The following is a 15,650-nucleotide window of genomic DNA, read 5'->3' as shown; positions in this document are numbered from 1 at the left end:
ATAGTCCACTTTTATTTTTAGATCCTAAGAGGAAAGAGAAAAGTCAAGTCTCACATGACAAATTACACATTTTTGTCATATTTCTGAATTCTGAGTTTTCCTACATAAAGATATTTTATGGAATTTTGGTGCGCATTTATTAAACATTGAGAAGAAAGTTTTCCTGTTTGATAAAGATAATTCTAATCTAGGCATTGGAAGTAAATTTGCAATATTTTGTGATCACTTTTTAAATGGTCTTTTCTGTTTCTTCTGTGATCAAGTTAAATCCTCTGCTATGTTTAACACATGTTGTTTGCTGGTTAATATTCAAAGGTACTGATGAGTATAATTTTTTGTAATTTCGAAGTTTCTTTCTGTATTTTACTCATTTAAAACATTTCTTGTCTGGGAGAAGGGAGGGAGGAGAGCGAGGATCCCCAGCGACCCCAAACCCCAGCGCGCGTCCAGATCCGGAGCAGCGCACCCGGCAGCACACCGGCCCCTCCCATCCAGGTGTTTGGAGGACCCGAGCAGAGCCCCGCCCCTGAACCCAGATGCGCGGCCCGCGGAGCGAGCCCAGCCGGAGAAGGGAGGGAGGAGAGCGAGGATCCCCAGCGACCCCAAGCCCCAGCGCGCGTCCAGATCCGGAGCAGCGTGTCCGGCAGCACACCGGCCCCTCCCATCCAGGTATATCACTCACTTCAATCAACTTGGACCTGCATCCTTTCATCCTTTTCATCAACTTGTTACCTAATACCAAACAAAATTTCTCACCTCTTCTACTACAATTCAACAAAATCCCACTCGCCTACTCCATTTCCAACAAAAGTTCAGTTCGAAAACAGCTATACAAGTTCAGTAGTAAATAGTAACGCCTCCAAAAGTTTCACTCAATGTCAGTTATAAAACAAAGAATAACGCCTGATTGAGAAGAAGGTCAGACTAAGAAAGGTAAAGAGGCGCATCTAGCAGCAACAAAGCTGGACGGCTCCTGGCAGCCTCTCCTCACTCAACTAGAACAGTAGCAGCGAGTGTGACAGACCAAACCACACTGGTCACAATGGTAAAGCAACGCAAAAGCCCACCAAACTTTCTTATTCACGAGGCTAGCCCAGACGACACCAACAGTACTATAGCGATAGACAACCTCTCTGACAAGGAATTCAGAATGGAGCTACTCAGGATGCTTAGGGAACTAAAAGAAACAATGGAAACCAATGCCAATAAAAGACAAGAGGATTTGAAGGCAGAAATGAGGAAAATGCAATCGGAAATGTCGGACCTGAAAAACCTGGTAACCGAATTGAAAACCTCAGTGGAAGGCCTCAGCAGCAGAGTAACAGCGGCTGAGAACAGAATCAGTGAGCTCGAAGATCAAGTTCAGAGTCTTGTCAGAAAAGAGCAGAAAATGGAAAAGAGACTCACAGTTCGAGAACAGATGGCAAGAGAAGATCGGGATGAAGCCAAGAGGGGTAACATAAGAATTATTGGAGTCCCAGAGGGACGGGAAGAAAACCTTGATGAAGAAGAAACTGTCAAAGAAATCATTGCTACAGCGTTTCCAGAGCTGAAGAAAACTTGTGACCACATCCAGGAGGCCTGAAGGGTACCGGCTAGAAGAAATCCGAATAAGAATACCCCAAGACACATCCTGATCAAAATGACCAAATCTTTAGACAGAGACAAAATTCTGAAAGCAGTAAGATCGAAGAAAGAAATTTCTTACAAAGGAGCATCCTTAAAACTCACTGTTGATTTTTCTGATGAAACCCTCAGGGCCCGAAAACAGTGGTGGGACATAGTAAAAAAACTCAATGAAATAAATGCCTCCCCAAAAATACTTTACCCAGCGAGTCTCTCATTCATAATAGAAGGAACAACACACAGTTTCACGGACAAACAACAGCTCAGGAACTTCATAGACTCAAATCCATGGTTACAAGTACAACTAAATGGGCTACTTTAAGGCAAGACAGACCTCTCAAATACACCAAATTTCAACAGAACAATGGGACAAAATCCCATAAAAATAATCTCTCTCAATGTCAATGGGCTAAACGCACCAATTAAAAGACATAGAGTGGCAGGATGGATTAGAAAATTGAACCCAACATTCTGCTGCCTGCAAGAAACACATCTCAATAGTCAAAGCAAACACAGACTCAGAGTCAAAGGCTGGAAAACAATCCTACAGGCAAACAGCTCCCAGAAAAAAGCTGGGGTAGATATCCTAATATCAGACCACATCGATTTCAGAGTGAAGAAGGTCATAAGAGACAGTGAAGGCCATTTCCTATTGACCAAAGGATCTGTACAACAGGAAGAACTTACAATAATAAATGTATATGCACCTAATGAGAGACCAGCAAAGTACTTAAAACAATTACTCATAGATTTGGAAAAAGACATCGATAGCAACACAATACTAGTGGGAGACCTCAACACCGCTTTGTCACCTCTTGATAGATCAACCAGACTCAAGCTTAGCAAGGACATACTTCATCTGAGGGAAACAATGGAAGAAGGGGCTTAGTAGATATATACAGGACACTTCATCCACAAAAAGCTCAAAACACATTCTTCTCAAGCGTACATGGAACGTTCTCCAAGATAGACCACATGCTGAGCCACAAAACATGCCTCCATAAAATTAAGAAGATAGAGATTATATCAACAATCTTCTCAGACCATAATGCGCTGAAATTAGAAGTAAATCACACACAAAAACAGAAAACTAAATTAAACACATGGAAATTAAACAGTGCGCTATTAAACAACGAGTGGCTTAGACAGGAAATTAAAGAGGAAATCAAAAGATTCCTAGAAACGAATGAAAATGAGGACACGAGTTACCAAAACCTATGGGACACAGCAAAAGCAATCTTAAGAGGAAAGTTTATAGCTCTACAAGCATTCCTCAGGAAGGAGGAGCGAGCCCACATAAATAAACTAACCTCACAGCTTAAGAACTTGGAGAAGGACCAACAAAAGGAGCACAACCCAAACAGGAGAAAGGAAATAATAAAACTCAGAGCAGAGATTAACGAGATGGAAACCCAGAAAACTATCCGAAAGATCAATGAAACCAAGAGCTGGTTCTTTGAGAGAATTAACAAAATCGATAAGCCCCTAGCAAAACTCACAAAGAAAGGGAGAGAGAAAACCCTAATAAACCGAATGAGACATGAAAAGGGGGTCATTACAACAGAAACTACAGAAATTCAAAGGATCCTCAGGGAGTACTTTGAAAAGCTTTATGCCACAGAACATCAAAACCTCGAGGAAATGGATAAATTCCTAGACTCCTACAGACTCCCAAGGCTGAACCAAGAAGACCTGGAATACCTGAACAGACCTATCACCATCAAGGAAATTGAAATGGTAATAAAAAGTCTCCCCAAGCACAAAAGCCCTGGCCCGGATGGATTCACCAGTGAATTCTTCCAAATCTTTAAAGAAGACTTACTCCCAATCCTCTTTAAGCTTTTCCATGAAATTGAAATATCAAACACACTCCCGAACAGTTTCTATGAAGCAAATATCACACTGACACCAAAAGCAGACAGAGATAACACAAAGAAAGAGAACTACAGGCCGATATCCCTGATGAACACAGAGGCAAAGATCCTCAACAAACTACTAGCAAATAGAATCCAACTACTCATCAAAAAGATCATACACCATGACCAAGTAGGATTCATCCCAGGGATGCAAGGATGGTTCAACATTCGGAAATCAATCAACATAATCCATCATATCAACAAAAGAAAAAAAATGCATATGATCATATCAATAGATGCAGAGAAAGCATTTGACAAGATCCAGCACCCCTTTATGATGAAAACCCTAGCCAAAATGGTCATAGAGGGGACTTTCCTCAACATAGTTAAAGCCATCTACCACAAGCCTACAGCAAGCATCATCCTCAATGGGGAAAAACTGAGAGCCTTCCCTCTAAGATCAGGGACGAGACAAGGATGCCCACTCTCTCCACTGCTGTTCAATATAGTACTGGAAGTACTTGCAATAGCAATTAGGCAAGAAAAAGACATTAAGGGCATTCAGGTAGAAAAGGAAGAAATAAAGCTCTCACTATTCGCAGATGATATGATACTATACTTAGAGAACCCAATATCCTCCACCAAAAAACTCCTAGAAACAATAGACTTGTATAGTAAAGTTGCAGGTTATAAAATCAATACCCAAAAGTCCATGGCTTTCCTATATGCAAACAGTGAGAGAGAGGAAAGCTACATGAAAAAATCAATCCCGTTCACAATTGTGCCCCAGAAAATCAAGTACCTAGGAATCAGCCTAACTAAGGAAGTAAAGGACCTGTACAAAGAAAACTACAAAACGCTACTTCAGGAAATAAAAGAGGACCTGAGGAAATGGAAAGACATCCCCTGCTCATGGGTCGGAAGACTGAACATTGTCTAAATGGCAATACTACCGAAAGCACTGTACAAATTCAATGCAATCCCTATAAGGATACCCATGACGTTCTTCAAAGAAATGGAGAAAACACTCCTGAAATTTATATGGAACAATAAACCCCCACGAATAGCTAAAGCAATTCTGGGGAAAAAGAAAATGGGAGGAATCAACCTCCCGAACTTCAAACTGTACTACAAAGCAGTAATAATTAAAACAGCATGGTACTGGAACAAAGGCAGAACTGCAGACCAATGGAACAGAGTTGAATACACTGACATCACCCCCCAATCATATGATCATCTAATCTTTGATAAAGGTGCAAGAAATGTGAAGTGGAGTAAGAAAAGCCACTTTAACAAATTGTGCTGGCATCACTGGAGGGCTACATGCAAAAAAATGAGCTCAGAACTCTGCCTAACACCATGTACAAAGGTAAGATCAAAATGGATTAAAGACCTCAACATCAGACCAGAAACCATAAGATACATTGAAGACAAAGTTGGCAAAACCCTCCATGACATTGAGGCTAATGGTATGTTCAAAGATGACACGCCACTGGCTGAGCAAGTGAAAACAGAGATAGATAAATGGGACTATCTTAAACTAAGAAGCTTCTGTACCTCCAAAGAAACAGTGACCAAAATACAAAGACAGCCTACAGAATGGGAAAGAATATTCGCCGAATACACATCTGACAAGGGATTGATATCAAGGATATACAAAATACTGGTTGAACTCCACAAGAAGAAAACATCCAACCCCATCCAAAAATGGGGCAATGAAATGAACAGAAAATTTCTCAAAGAAGAAATACGAATGGCAAAAAAGCACATGAGAAAATGCTCTACATCATTAATCATCAGGGAGATGCAGATCAAAACCACAATGAGATACCATCTCACACCTCAGAGACTGGCCCACATTCAAAAGAACAAAAGCAACCGTTGCTGACGCGGATGTGGTGAGAAAGGGATACTGCTTCACTGTTGGTGGGAATGTCCACTGGTTCAGCCCTTCTGGAAAACAGTATGGACGTTCCTCAATAAATTAGAAATTGAGCTCCCATTTGACCCAGCGATACCACTCCTGGGAATATATCCCAGAGAGGCAAAAACGTGTAGCCGAAGTGACATCTGCACTTGTTTGTTCATTGCAGCACTCTTTACAGTAGCCAGAAACTGGAAGAGACCAGAGTGCCCAAGAACAGATGACTGGTTAAAGAAACTTTGGTACATCTACACAATGGAGTACTATGTGGCTCTTAGAAAAGATGAAGTCATGAACTTTACATACAAGTGGTACAATATGGAAAGTATCATGCTAAGCGAAATGAGTCAGAAAGAGAGGGATAGACATAGAAAGACAGCATTTATCTGGGGGATATAAAATAATAAAATATGAGATTAATACCCGAGAATAGCTGAGAGCAACACCAGGAGAATTACTCCATAACTTAGAGGCCAGCTGGGTATTCTAGGGGAAAGGACAATTCAGATAGAAAGGGGAACACCAAGTGGAGGGTGTTTGGAGGATCCTCCCAGGAGCGGAGATGCAGGTTGAAAGTAGACTGGACTGAACATGTTCGCCACTCAATGCCTCTTTGGCTGATCACAGCGCCCAGGAGGAGAAAGAGAACAGGGGGGAATGCCCTGCCACAGTAGCAGGGGGGGATGGGGGGATGGGAGGATGGAGGGATGGGAGGATGGGGGGGAGGGATATTATCCTGGTGGTGGAAAATGGGCACTGGTGGAGGGATGGGTATTTGATCGTGGTATGACCGACATCCAAGCACAAAAATTTGTAAATCTACAACTGTACCTCCTGTCGTTTCACTAATAAAAAAGAAAAAAAAAATTCTTGTCTATGAAATACAATCACGTTTATTCCTATTTTCTTTTTGTTATGTAGTTACTGATAAATCCTTTCTCTTTAATGGACTGGTAAAGTGTCACTCAAAAATCACCTTCTATTCCATTGTTTGGCTAGCAGTTTTTACTAAAATAAAATAGAGTCTTCATATTGTATATGTGGAACAATTTAGTAATAACCTTATTGTCCTTTTTTATTTGGTTTTGTTTGGGATGCCATCCACTGTTATTCAAGGCTTACTCTTGGGTCTGTTCTCCATAACATACTGTACTATGCTGCTTGCTACAGAGACCAGATTTCATTAATATCTACATAATTCTTTTTCAGTTCTGTGATACATATTTTTCATGATGTTTTCTTTACACTTCCTCCTATGTAAATCACATGAAATAGAAAAATTATATTCGTGTATGCATTATTATTCTTAGAGTTATGAATAACTACATTGTTGATAAACAACTTAAGACACAGAGTTTAAATAAAATTTTCCTTCCAAAAATATTTCTTGGGAAAAACTCAAGTAGTGATTTTTGAAGTGGATCAAAAATCAGGGTAACCTTCAATGCATCAACAAGATTAAGTTGTATGTGAACCATAAGTAACAGGTACTCACCTGATCTTGGGGAAGTTCCCATAATATCTCCAGCCCAAAGTAAACTGGCGCTGACGCCAACTCCAACTCAGGAACAAAAAGTTAAGAATTTTGATCACATGAAAACTGGACTTTCAAAACCTCTGGAGACCTACCAGATCCCAGCAGACCTAGATCATGCAAAGATCTGCAGGTAATGAACACCACTGACACCATCACTCTGAAGCAGGTGCGAGAAAATTCAAGTGGCACTAAACGGACCTCCCATGCAAAATGGAAGAACAAAAAGGAGGCTTCTGAACCTCTTGAGGGATAAACCAAGGCCAAAATCCAGCCAAAAGTCTGAGAATGCTTGCTAAGGGGAGCAGGGATTGTTTGTAATGCTGCAGTCAGTGAGAGGTGTCCTGTGACCACAGCCAAAACTAACAGCAAATCTCACAAAGCTGCCTCCAGCAGGATCAGCAAGACAAAGAGCCATGGGCAGGAGAAGATAAAAAACACCAGAGAAAACTCTAAGAAAGCTAATGAGTGTAAGCAGCTAGGGAACAAGGTCAAGGCAGAAGAAAAGTTCACCATTGGCAAGATGAAATGCAAGGAAACTCAACCTGAGCTTTGCCAAGAGGCAGTTAAAAAACCCCGCTGCTACCTAGGCATACACATGCTGGATTCTGTCCAATTGTTTCATGCTCTGGGGAAGAGTGATCCAAAACTTGGAATCTCTTCCTCCCAGGTCCTGAGTAGCCCAAAGATGTCAAGCCATCCTCAGCTGTCAAGCCATGGCTAGGTTCTACACGGGATGGAAAAGGCCTTGAGAAAACTCAGGTCAAAGCACAGAAACCAAGTAGCAGTGCTGAAAAACGCTCATCCCCATCCCAGTCTGAGCTGCCACCTCCTGCGAAGGTGAAATTGGTACCTCTGCCGTTTCTTACCATGGAGAATCCACAAGCTGGACCTGTTCCTCGGAGACGAAAATCTGAAGCCACACATCTTCCTGCTGCAGCTTACCCTGCCAAGCCTGGCTGTACCAATGCAGCTCAGCCAAATGCTGCCAATTTTTCCCCGTCAACCACTGCATTTTTGCCTGGTCCTTCCAATCCTGCTAAGTCCATTTCAACCAACCTATCTCGACCAGGTTTGCAGAACCCTAGTAGCCGGCCTATTCATCAGCCTGCAGCTTCTAGACCTGCTCCCTACAAGGCAGCAGCTGGCACTTCTCTACAGCGGGAGCCTCCTTCTGTCTCTGTGAACAAGCGGCATTCACCACCCAAACGTCAGAGTCAGTTTCTCCTCCAAGACTTCCGTTTCCAACCGATTCCATGGAGAAAGCCCAATGTTTCCGAGCCAGACATGTCAAAGCCCATCACCAAAGAGCATAGACCAGAGCGTGAGGCTATGAAAAGGAAGGCTCAGCATGAGCGTGAGAACACTGCCAAACTCACCTCTTTGGAGGAAAGTGTAGTACCTTATTGAGAGGGAAAAGAGATGGACATCTCTCTCTATTATGGCTACGTAATGGGAGTAGCTGGAATGGTAGGTTCCATTTGAGGTACCAGATGGTTTTCCTAGGAAAACACTGACATGCCATACACCTTTTATTTATTTTATTATTTTTTTTTTCAAAGTAAAGAGATGCATCGAACTCGGGTCGGCCATGTTGGCTGTGTGCAAGGCAAATGCCCTACCGCTGTGCTATCACTCCAGAGATGCATCATAGTTAATTGATTGTTAATAAATGTTCTGAATTTTGAGTTGCTGTCAACTGTGGTTGATTTTGGGAGTGGCTGGGTGTTGAAGGAGGAGATGGGAAAGAATGGGAAGTTAGAGAGAGGAAAAAGGGGGAATAGACAAGACTCTAAGAAATACAAACATGGTCCAGGGTTATAAAGCCCTTAAGAGGAGAAATTGCATGGGCCTGATGAAGAGTGGGGTAGGGTCAGAGGAAGAGTAAGCTGACAGTGCATTTGTTCTGCAAACCAGAAGGACACAGTTCAATTCTTGCAATCTTTTATGGTCCCCAGAGACCCACGAGATGTGAAACTTGAACACAGAGCCAAGAGTAAGACTAGAGCACAGTCAAGTATGCCCATCACTGGTGTCCTCGAAAAAAATGGGAGAAATGGCACGGTTTGCGGTTTTCAGTTAAAATAATAAATTTGCAATAGGCTGAGGAAGGCAGATGAGTCTAAGATGATGAGAAGAAAAGTAAAAATTCTTCCATGGAGGCTGTGTTTACACCTCATGGCCTCCTTTGGAAAGGAAGCAAATTTGAGACACATCACTAAAAGGTTTTCTGTGGTCTATCCATAAATGATGGTTGGGGAATGCGAACACATACACTGTGGAATAAACCTACCAGATGAGTGATCAATGCCCTCAGAGTCATTCAAGGATGACTCTTAACAAGGAAAAAGCCAAGAGAACAGTTGACGCATGAAGCCTGAAGATCAGCTCCTGGTAGATGCTAAGATAAGACACCATGTCCTCGAGCCCTCTTTCAGCACCCCTAGCTGCACAATTTCAATTATTCCCAACAATATTCAGAGTTGCTATCGTGGTGACACTTTATCGTGGTGAGTTTCAACAATGTGGTACATTGCCTATGTAAGTCTTTGGATTTGTAAACTCCCCAAGTTAGCCAAGCCAGCTTTCAGGAAATTTCTGGTGGCGGGAGCTCAAATTATATTAGCTTGAGGGGCTGTTCTTTGGTCTTCCATGGTCCCTGTTGCCTGTAGCTTTCTCTAAACATCGCTTTTAACTGCAATTCACACAAGAACCAACTTTATAAATGGCATTGTGGCTGCATTGCAGTAGGTACCATACTAAGACATGCGTTCTAGGTCACCACTCCCAAAGCAGTTAGTACGAATTGACCTTGAGTCTGGAAGTTTGTGGTGGAAAGAGATGGTCCTAGGAGAGTTAATGGGGTGATGGATGGTTGGAAAGGAAACCGGGAAGGGTAGGGACGTGGAAATCTGGTGATCATCATGGGATAGTTGGTGGATGTTTTTCAAATACATTAAAATATTTTTTGAAAATGAGATTCAAGACAAACATATGAAAATAAGATAGGTTCCAATGTACAGTTTACATATAAGACCGATAGAGCTTAAAGGGCTGGCATTCCTTCTGGAGCTTTCAAACATACCGTTTACTAAATATGTTATTTTCACATCAATTACCTGTGGAGAGGAATAGTGAGAAAGAGAATGCCACCGGAATAGCAAACTGGATGACCACCTTCAATAAAAGCCAGGTGGAAGGTGTTCACATGGATCCCAAGTGCAAATATATGTTAACAGGAACATATATTTAACTAACTCTGCTTGGTACCAGTAATAACTTTGTTGAAAATGGGGGGAAATGAAAGCAGTTTCTGACTGACATGAGACTAACCAGTTAATAGATTTTCTCAGGAAAGGGTAGTTGACTGGCTGGGAACAGAAAAACATGAAAAGTGTTTTGCTACCTTTAATGTATGGCTGGAGGTAATTGATCCCAGAAATCTCTTAAAACTAACAAGCTTCAACTCTCTTGAAGGAATTTTGTATTCTTTTTTTTCCCCTTTATTTTATATTATTTTTTTTAAAGTTGTAGATTTACAATTTTTTGTGCTTTAGTTTCAATTATACAATGATCAGATACCCATCCCTCCACCAGTGTCCATTTTCCACCACCATAGATAAAATCCCTCCCACCCCCATCGGCCCATCCCCCCTGTCTCTGTGGCAGGGCAATCCCCTGTGTTCTCTCTCTCCTTTTGGGTGTTGTGGTATGCAAGAGAGGCATTGAGTGGCAAACATGTTCAGTCCATAGTCTACTTTCGACATCCATCTCCCCTCCTGGGAGGATCCTCCAAACATCCTTTATTTGGTGCTCCCTTCTCTATCTGAGCTGCCCTTTCCTCTAGGATACCCGGCTGGCCTCTAAGTTATGGAGTAATCCTCCTGGTGCTGATCTCAGCTATTCTTGGGTATTAATTTCATACTTTGTTACTTTATATCCCCCAGATGAATGCAATCTATGTCTATCCCTCTCTTTCTGACTCATTTCGCTTAGCATGATACTTTCCATATTGTACCACTTATATATAAATTTCATGACTTCATCTTTTCTAAGAGCTACATAGTACTCCATTGTGTAGATGGACCATATTTTCTTTAACCAGTCAACTGTTCTTGGGCATTCAGATTTCTTCCAGTTTCTGGCTATTGTAAAGAGTGCTGCAATGAACAAACAAGTGCAGATGTCACTTCGACTATACATTTTTGCCTCTCTGGGATATATTCCCAGGAGTGGTATTGCTGGGTCAAAAGGGAGCTCAATTTCTAATTTTATGAGAATCGTCCATACTGTTTTCCAGAAGGGCTGAACCAGTGGACATTCGCACCAACAGTGAAGGAGTGTCCCTTTCTTGCCACATCCACGACAGCATCGGTTGCTTTTGTTGTTTTGAATGTGGGCCAGTCTCTGAGGTGTGAGATGGTATCTCATTGTGGTTTTGATCTGCATCTCCCTGATGATTAATGATGTAGAGCATTTTCTCATGTGCTTTTTTGCCATTCGGATTTCTTCTTTGAGAAAGTTTCTGTTCATTTCATTGCCCCATTTTTTGATGGGGTTGGATGTTTTCTTCTTGTGGAGTTTAACCAGTATTTTGTATATCCTGGATATCAACCCCTTGTCAGATGTGTATTCGGTGAATATCCTTTCCCATTCTGTAGACTGTCTTTGTATTTTGGTCACTGTTTCTTTGGAGGTGCAGAAGCTTCTTAGTTTAAGATAGTCCCATTCATCTATCTCTGTTTTCACTTGCTCTGCCAGTGGCGTGGGATCTTTGAAGATACCATTAGCTTCAATGTCATGGAGGGTTTTGCCAACTTTGTCTTCAATGTACCTTATGGTTTCTGGTCTGATGTTGAGGTCTTTAATCCATTTTGATCTTACTTTTGTACACGGTGTTAGGCAGAGTTCTGAGCCCATTTTTTTGCATGTAGTCGTCCAGTGATGCCAGCACAATTTGTTAAAGAGGCTATTCAATCGACGGTTTTGCCTGACAGATGTCACTGTTGTCCCAAAATTTCTAACGGGATCGAACCACCGTCTCCTTTGTGCAAAATTCTACTTCACAGAGCAGGGAGAAAGGGCTACAAAGTTCAAAAAGAGAACTCCCAGAATGACCACCAACTGGGAACTCTTTGGTACTATTGCGGCAACATGGGAAGATGCCACTGTTGACAACATTGACAAGGAATACGATCGACTGGTTCAGCACCTCCATGAATGTGCGAGGAATGCCAAGAGAGAGATAGCCACAAAAAATCGCCTATCTTCGAAAACTCTTGAGCTAATTTGCCAGCGTGGTTTGGCGCATGCCTCAGGCAACCACAAGCTAACATCCAAGCTCGCAAAGCAGTGCAGAGATGCGAACAAGGAAGACCTCAAAGAGAGAAGAGCAGAAGTACTATTAGATGCGGCAGAAGCTGGGAAAAGTATTCATAACGCCCGCCTGCCTTTGTCAACTATAAGACGAAGATGATTGCCCTCCGATGTCCTGATGGATCCATCACATCCTCCAGAATGGCAATGGAGAAGATTATCCATGACTTCTTCTCAAATCTCTTCGATAGCCATGTCCACTTGCCGACATACCAAATTCCACAGGATGGATATGTCCTTCCCAATGTTCTCCCTTCCGAAATCCGACACGCCATTTCGTCGGTAAATAAACAAACAGCACCTGCCCCAGACAAGGTCAGACCTGAACACCTGAAGAACCTGCAGTCAGTACTCATCAATACACTGGCTCGGCTCTTCACTGGCTACCTGTCTGATTGCAAGTTTCCGTCCCAATGGAAAACCAGCAGGACCGTACTACTGTTCAAAAAGGAAGACATCCATGACATTGGCAACTATCGCCCGATCTGCCTATTGTTTGTCATCTACAAGTTGTTCACTGGAGTCATCCTAAATAGGATTGGCAGAACACTAGATGAAGGACAACCATACGAGCAAGCAGGGTTCTGCAAAGGATTCAGCACCATCGACCATATCCACACAATAACCAAACTCATTGAGGTTTCTCGGGAGTTCAAGATGCCTTCTGTTTAAAGTTCATTGATTTAAAGAAGGCCTTTGATACTGTTGAGACGGAAGCGGTCATTGAAGCCCTAGCCAATCAGTGCATTCAAGCCCAATACATCAGGATCGTCCGTGAGCTGTATTGCGGATTCACTACCAGGACCTCACCATTCTACAAAGAAGTGATCTTTGATGTCAAGAGAGGGGTGCGGCAGGGTGATAAGATTTCACCGAAAATCTTCAGTGCCACCCTCGAGAACATCATGCGAGGACTGAATGGGAAGGAATGGGAGTGAAGATAGATGGTCAGCAACTACACCACCTCCGCTTTGCTGATGACATTGTTTTAATAACACCAAACATCAGCCAAGCAGCACAAATATTGGCCGACATTCACCGTTGTATTCACTTAGGAAAAAATTTTGGGAGAAAAGTCTGAAATGATGGGAAAAGAGACAATAAGTGCAAAAGGAAGGGCTTGACATTTGGGTTCCTCTGAAAACAAAGCATGAAACAACAAGATCTGGTGGGAACATGATTTACTGGGAATGGGATCTGAGGAGGAAAAGAGTGATATCAGGGATGTGAACAAGGGAAATCCAAGTTAAGGAAAACTTAGCTAGGTGACTACACCATGGGCAACATAGTTCCAAGACTACCAGAAATTACCAAGGAATTTACTTTAATTTACTCTCTTTTATATGGTCAATTACAACATGTATTCTGTGCCTTGGGCTGGGGCGATAGCACAGCGGGTAGGGCGTTCGCCTTACAAGCGGCCAACATGGCCGACCCGAGTTCGATTCCTCCGCCCCTCTTGGAGAGCCCGGCAAGCTACCGAGAGTATTGGATATGCCAGACACAGTAACAACAAAGTCTCCAATGTAGACGTTACTGGGCCTGCTCGAGCAAATCGACGATCAACGGGAGGGCCTTTACCTTTACCTTTACCTATTCTGTGCCTTATTCAAACAGAATTTGGAGTATTCATTTCTTTCTCAATATTCTGTTCATTTGTATAAGCATCTTAAACAACTGCTGGATAACAGATTTATTTGATCAGAGTTATTTATTACTTTAATGTTTAGTTGAGATTACTGAAAACTAGGTCTAAAGTGAAGTTTGTCTTGATTGGTACAAAGAGAGAAGGGAGGTCTAGGGATGAAATTAGAGATTATAGTGTACTACATTCAGTTCCTAATAAAACAAATAAAGGACAGTTTCCCAAATAGACTATTAAAAAAGATATTCATCTCTATTTAACCTCTAAATTCAGAATTTTCTATATTTAATTAAAAATGAAAGAATGTTCCTATATTTGGTCTTTTAAAGACATTCCAGGTTGGTTACAGAAACAAACACTGCCTATGAAATCATAACACCTTAATCATAAAAACCTGATTACTACTTAAATGTCCAAGAATGTCAGTTCTAAGAATTATTTCCCTAGATCTCACTAGTGTACATGATAGGCATATGAATACATCTGTGTGGATACATCGCTGGTATCTAATTAGAGAATAGATATATAGAGATTAGATCACATAGCTGAGTGTGCTCTCAACTTTTCTAGTCAATCCCCTGCCCCCCACACACCCAAAGACTTGTAGGAATCCTTATTTATCCATGACTTTTCCTCCTCCCCTTTCCCAGAATCTTTTAAAATTTCTTTTCCAGTACTAATGTAATGCACTTTAGAAAATCTTGAGTTAATCTTAATTCTTGTCATTTAGCTTTTATATAGAGAACCAAGAAAATCTTATTAAAAGTGTATTTTTGTATTCTTTGAAAATGGTAATAAGAACTTTATCATTGAGTCCCTGTATATACATTATGTAAAGAATTTTCTGAGAAATTCCCTGTATAATTCAATACTTGAAGAAATAAATGACTTCTCTGAATGAGAATGAACTGGGACATTTCAAAGTACCAATCAGTGAATCAAAGATGAATCATAGCATCCTATAACTAAAAATGATCTTGATGTACTCTAGTCAACACCATTACATTTTTTTCTTATACCACCTGATAGCACTTTTAATTTTTTAAATTATTATCCATTTATTTTTATTTGTGAAACACCATGAGGTAGAGTTGTAGACTTACATACCTTAGTGCTTGGGTTTCAGTTATACAAGTATCAAGTACCCATCCCTCCACCAGTTCCCATTCTCCACTACCAATGAACCCAGTGAGCCTCCCACCCCCCATCTCCCCCACCCCCCCCCACCTCAGGGCATTCCCTTTTGCTTTTTCTTTGCTTTTGTGTGCTGTGGTTTGCAATGGAGGTCAATACCATTAAATTTTCAAAGAAGAAAATAGGCCCCTAGATGTTCAAGACACTGCTATTCTCCTGGGCTTCTTCCCAGTATGTACCCTGCTCCAAGCCAGGCTTTGGAAATATTCTGGGAAGGAAAACTGGATGTTCCTTTCCTCACACTGACCTGAAAGACTCTTGCTGATTCTCAACGACATCAACTATTTCATTTGTTGCCTGATATCACCTCCTGTCCTTTATTTAAAAAAAAATGATTTGTTTCTGGAATATAAAGAAAAAAACTGAATGGAGTAATAAAAGAAAAGCAAAGTCAAACCTTTACACTCTAACATCAGAATTGTCCTTACAAGAGGGGAAGTAAAGGATTGAAATGGGTAGGGGAATGTTGTTAGTTGGTTGTGGACAGTAGCTGGA

This window comes from Sorex fumeus, unplaced genomic scaffold (genome assembly GCF_029834395.1).
Source record: "Sorex fumeus unplaced genomic scaffold, SorFum_2.1 ptg000070l, whole genome shotgun sequence".
Classification (NCBI taxonomy): Eukaryota; Metazoa; Chordata; class Mammalia; order Eulipotyphla; family Soricidae; genus Sorex; species Sorex fumeus.
Note: the sequence above shows the minus strand (reverse complement) of the source record.